We start from the raw sequence: 5,950 nt of genomic DNA on the forward strand, positions 1-5,950 counted from the left end.
GCTAAGAGAGAGCAAAAATAAATGAGTGTCCACGGACAAAACTGGCCGGTAGTCTTCCTTTTTCTATTTCATTCAAAATTGTCTCTGATACCGTTGTCACATCATTTTTTTTATTCAATCAACACGGCCAGTCTGTGCTGTGGGAAATACAGAGGTGACATGAGAGGACTTTTTTTTTTCCCCGTCCTAGGGCTTGCTTTCCAGCTGGGGAGGGCAGACTGCAAACAAGAAAAGAAACAGAAATAGAAATGATTACAGATGGTGATAACTGCGAAGGAAACCAACAGGGAGGATGGAAGTTCGCTGGGGTAGAGGCGGGTCAGGGACCTCTCTGAGTATGTGACATTTCAGCTGAGTCCAGGAGGAGAATAAAGAGGCTGCAGGGGAAGGACAATTGCATTGGGAGCTGAAGGTTCCGCACTCGGAGGGCCGGGAAGCCGGCCAGGGCTCTGTGCACAGAATTTGTCAGCACATACTTCCTAAACCTAGAGTGGAAGCTTCAGCCTGGGTCCTTCTGAAGTGGGCTGGCTGTCCAGCTCCCGCAATGTGTAAATAGCAGCACCTCTGAGAGGAAGCTGGATGGAAATGGCGACCTTTGAAACGGCTCTTCGGGAATGCTGGTGACAGCTGGACTGCAAGGTGCCTTTGCCGACTCTCTGCTGGCTGCTGCCTCCTGTTTGCAGGTGTCTCTACAGCGGCATGCACAGTTGGAGACTTCCACGGCTTAGTAATGGCTTGTAGTCCATTTTAGAAGATTAGGCCAAGTGGTGTTGACCTGATTAGTAGACATAAGTGCCCTGCCCATCACTGCAATTAGTGCTATATTAAAATGGATAGTGCTGGTATCCAGGGGAAGCTGCCCAGGCGACAAGGCAGGCAACATTCAAATGTGGCTGGGAGCAAGGAGACTACACATTCCCTTTGGGAAGGAGACCAAATTTCCCAAACACATTTTTGGCCGACACTTGTAGCTTGATAGAAACACTGCATCTCCAGAGACGGCTTCTGTGAGTAGCTTCCTCTTTTACCATTTATTTAAGAAGCAATTGAAAGCCCTTCATCATTCTGTCCAGTGCTCCTCTGACATATTGCAGTTTGACAGAAGTTATAAAGCAGGGCGCGCCTGAGCTGAATTCTGAGTGTCCACGTTTTACCTTTTTCCAGAGTGCTGTCTGATACCTGCTTCCAGAACCTTCAGGATGAGAGAGAGACTGCCAAGCCCTGTAGTTAACGTTTGGTGTTATAAACAATTAAACCACCATCTGTTGGTTTGCCTCGGTGACTGAGATAGCAGTGTTTAATCGCTGTAGGGATCAAAACGGATAAGCTACCCTGGGGCCATCGCAGTCTGGGTTCAGTCCAGCGGCTCTGGCCATCACACTATGAAGGAGCCCAGCACAGTGCCCTGTAGCTGTTTCTTCCCATCTCTCCTCTGGCCAATGATGAGCACGGACGCAGTGGGGACCCCAGCCTGCTCACTCTGCACCCTCAGCCCTCACTGGCACTTAGAGGCAATCCATCAGTTGTGTTAAATGAATGAATGAGTGAATTTTGATTTTACAAAGATAAAACCTCCTCTATTATTATTACTATTGTTTTTGGAGGGCTTAAACAATAGAAATGTATTCTCTCACCATTCTGAGGCCGGAAGTCCAAAATCAAGATGTGAGCAGGGGCAGGCTCCCTCTCAAGGCCCCGGGGGAGGATCCTTCTCGCCTCTTCCAGCTTCTGATGGCTCTAGGCATTCCTTAACTGGTGACTGCATCGCCCCACTCTCTGCCTCCATCTTGACTTGGCCTTCTCCTGCACAAAATGCTAATGTCTGTGGGTTTATTTCTAGCACCAGCGCTGGTATCAGGGAAGCGGTTGGGTCTAGTCTTTGTGTGTCTGTGTGGTCCAAGGAGGGCTGTTTTGGTGTGCCCTCATTCCATCAGTAAGCCTTGAACTGGCTGATTATTATAATCGCTTCCATTTGGTTCTATTTCTTCCATTGTGCCTTGGTTCTGTGCTTGGATAGAAGAAGGCATCCTTCTAATTGTCCTGTTCTAGGAAAAGGTGTTTGGCTCATATCTGTTGGAACTATTTCTGTCCTTGCTCTCTATGGACAGCTAACATTACACAGAATTAAATCATGCATAATACATGTCCCAGTTCTGTTAGAATTTCCTTTCTAAAATTTCAGTCCGGCTCATCTATGTTCATTTTTTTCCCCTCCTTTACTCTTTCCATACGGTAAAGTGCAGCTGTGCAGGCAGCATGAGCTTTTGGGTTAGTCTGGGAAATGCTGGATTAGATAAACAGCCAGGTTTCCTCACCGCAGCATCCGTCCAAGCTTTCAGGATGCTCTCAAGCACCGGGCATCTCCGAGTGGGATTATGGTTTGTCAGTCTCCAGGTTTATTTGATCCCAGAAAGCTTTTAGTGACAAAATTCTCTGGAGACCGCCATTTCACCCAAGGTGCTTTGCAGAACAACAGCATATAGCTTCTTTGTTGTTTTCTCCTTGTTTCTTTATCATTTCTTTTCTCCCACGTTTCTCTAAATATAGAATGATTTTCCAGGTTTTTCCTCTGTCCAATTTTGGCTGCCCCTTATGCAAAAGGTCTGATTTAAGCAAACAGGTATTAAATACATTTGAAATTAAAATTAAATTAGGGGCCGGCCCGGTAGCCGAGTGGTTAAGTTCCTGCACTCTGCTTCGGTGGCCCAGGGTTTCGCTGGCTTGGATTCTGGGTGCGGACATGGCACTGCTCATCAGGCCATGCTGAGGTGGCATCCTTCATGGCACAACCAGAGGGACCTACAACTAGAATATACAACTATGTACTGGGGGGCTTTGGGGACAAAAAAAAAAGAGAAAGATTGACAACAGATTTTATCTCAAGGCCAATCTTTAAAAAAAATGCAGATACTTAAATGTGACGTCACCATCTGTAATAGAGTCTGGCTCCATTTTTAAAAAAATAAAAAATTAAATTAATTAAATACCTTTAAGAGTTTGGGAAATAAAGAGTTTCTTGGGAAATCTCGGTCCCCTGAGCACTTTTATAAAGAGGGAGGTCACAGTCCATGTGCTGCCTCCCCTGGGAGAGGTGAGGTGGGCTTCCCCGTCAGCAGGAGGCATGAGTGTCGGGTCTGGAAGTGCTTCTACGTCACGTTCCATAGCCGGCAGTGATGCACTAGAAACACTTATCCCAGTAGAGGGTTTTCCAGAATCCTTATAACCCTAAACTCTTGACTTCCCAATATTTTTTGGAACCTTGAAATTTTCATCACTTGTTTCTGCAACATTCCCTCTTATTCATAAAAATGCCAGATGGCGCATACTCGTGTTTTAAATTGAGTGAATTCGAATTAGAGTTAATTTTTGTTTTAGCAGGATGTCTTTGAGGTTGCTATGACTCCCTTGAGAAAACTGTCGATTTTGAGATCCCAGGAGTCCTCAAAGCACAACAATCAGAGGAACATAAAATTCCTGTCCACGAGGACCCACTGGCCAAGGGTCCCCTCCCCTAGTCACTGCCCCTCTCCTGATGTCTTGCAAGAGTCACTTGCTTCACACATTGTGTGACAAGTGCCAGCTCTGGCTGGGGCCCAGAGATGAGAGGACGGGGGCAGCCACCCAGGAGCCTCCTCTCCCTACCACAAACCACAGATCCAAGTGTGACTCCTCTTTTGCACACCGCAGCTCTGTGCCCCCAGGTTGTGACAAAGCCAGAGAAGCCAGCAGATTTCCCGCCACCCTGGCCCCCTGGTAGTCACTCTTCCAAAACAACTTCCACAGAGCAGGTTTGAATGAATGAATTCCCCCAGGTTTACCATGAGCTTTTCTACCTTCACTGCATGTGTAGCAGGCTGTTCTGTTTATTTGGTCTTCTATGCTGTCTCAGGATGTGGGGTGTACTTGAGAATTGTTTAGGGTAGGAGGGCTGTTTTCCATGTCTGGCTTCCTCCTGCAAACAGAGGTATTTGGCGTCTGTTTATTCATTGTGCAGCCTTTCCCTTGAACCCTGCACAAGCCTCAGAAGCCCGCCTCCCACGTGTGTCCCCATCTTCTGCTCTTTTCTCCAGCCCTACAGTTTTCTTCACCATGTCCCCAGATTTCCTTCTGGCCCCTCTGCCACAGCCATCCAGGGAGGCTGCAAACCTCTCCTCCTCCAGCCGGAGCCACAGCCACGAGCACCCCAACCATCCTTTCCTGATGGCCCACCTGTGAGTGAGGTGCCTGTCCCAGCAGTCAAATGGAATTAGGGGCTATTTCTGCAAAATCCAGAATTTATTCTGCTAGGGCTCCAGGTAAGACCCTAAAATTCAACTGAGAAGATTGGGGAAGCAAGACAAGAAGTCCCTGAGCTGGGACCATCAGCCTTTTTCATCTGGTTGCTCTGAGAGGCAGCCTGGTGTGGTGGAAATAGCCTGGACTTTGGGGTCAGACGATTTGACTTTGAATCAAAACTTGGCATTTGCTGCTGTATGATCTTAGGCGAATTACTTAACTTCTCTGAGCTCTGATTTTCTTACCTCTAAAAGGCAGTTAATAGAAATATCTACCTTTCCGGATATTGGTATAAACTGTGTAAAGCGCCTGGTACTGAGTGAATGCTCAATAAATGCAAGCCTTACTGTTTAGACCGGGCCTGTGAAGTATAAAAAACAGAAATGAAGCCGAGGAGCTGACGAGAGGGCCTTCTCCTTTGGAGGTGACAGCTTTGGCTTCGCTCAAGTTGCACCAGCCAGCTGGATAATGACAGAGCCAAGGGTGACCTGGGTTACTGACACCGCCCGCCTGATGGAGCACAAGGGCGTCATCTCGGAGACTCCAGCCTGGGTGTCTCCTCCTGCTCTGTCTGTTTCTTGCTTGGTACCAAGTGGACCTGCTCTCTTGCCCTCCCTGCTGGTGACGATCATGTCCAGAGGAGGGGAGAGAGCACCACCAAGACCCCCGGAAGGGGCTCTGAGAGAGAGTAGAGCATGGTAGAGAACAGAAATCCTCCACAAAGCACAGTGGACTCCTAGGTCCTTGGTGCAGGGTGCTATGTACTTTTGTGCTCTTCAGCCATCCTTCCTGACCAGGAGATAGTGTCCTACACCTTCCAGAAGCGGGGCTGGTGATGGTGGAGAAGGGAAGGCAGAGGAGGGTAATTGTTAATTGCTCTCCTCCTTTCTTGGAAATACAAGATGGCAGTAACAACAGGAAGAGAGCACGCTATCGCCATCATCTACGCACTGTCTGAAATCTGCTACAGATGACAACAGAAACAATGGCTATTGTTTACACCTGCTCTGGACTCATTTCCTGCCCACTCCCTTTAACTGATGACAGAACGTGCTCCTCAACAGAGAGGCAAGCGTGGAACCAGGATGAGCCACCTCCCCGGCCACAGTTATTAGTCCCTTAGTGTCCCCCCTGGGAATTTCGTATACTGTTGTCAGGTGAGAGATGCCGTCTTTCCTCCCCTTACTCTAAGTGGGGTTGGTGTTGGCCCACAGACCCGAGCAGCCGCATTCCCCACCATGTGAGAAGTTAATCCTAGGACCAACCGCCTACTCCCAGCCTTCCTGGTATTTGGTTATATAGACCAATTTCTTGCTTCTTTTTGTTGTTTAATTAAACTGGTTGAGTGAGGCTTCTCTCTTTTGCATCTTATTGAGTTCCTGACCCACCCAAGTACCAAGTAGAAAAGCTATGGAATCTGCCAAAGCAGGTTGTGGTCTTGAATCACAGGCTGTGATCTGAATTTGGTCAGTGTTGGAATGTCAGGTATCATGAGCCAAGTCTGCTTGTTTAGAAGGAAAATGTTCTTGTTACTAGAGCCCTTAAAAGTTAAAACTTTGGAGAACTCTGAAGAAGTGGCTGGAGGCCCATCACCTACGTCCTCAGACTCTTCTCATACTTGGTTTTCAGTTGAAACACCTTGGTTTTCAGTTGCTTCGAGGTTCCATGTGGAAGG

Source organism: Equus asinus, chromosome 27 (assembly GCF_041296235.1).
Source record: "Equus asinus isolate D_3611 breed Donkey chromosome 27, EquAss-T2T_v2, whole genome shotgun sequence".
In the NCBI taxonomy this organism is placed as follows: Eukaryota; Metazoa; Chordata; class Mammalia; order Perissodactyla; family Equidae; genus Equus; species Equus asinus.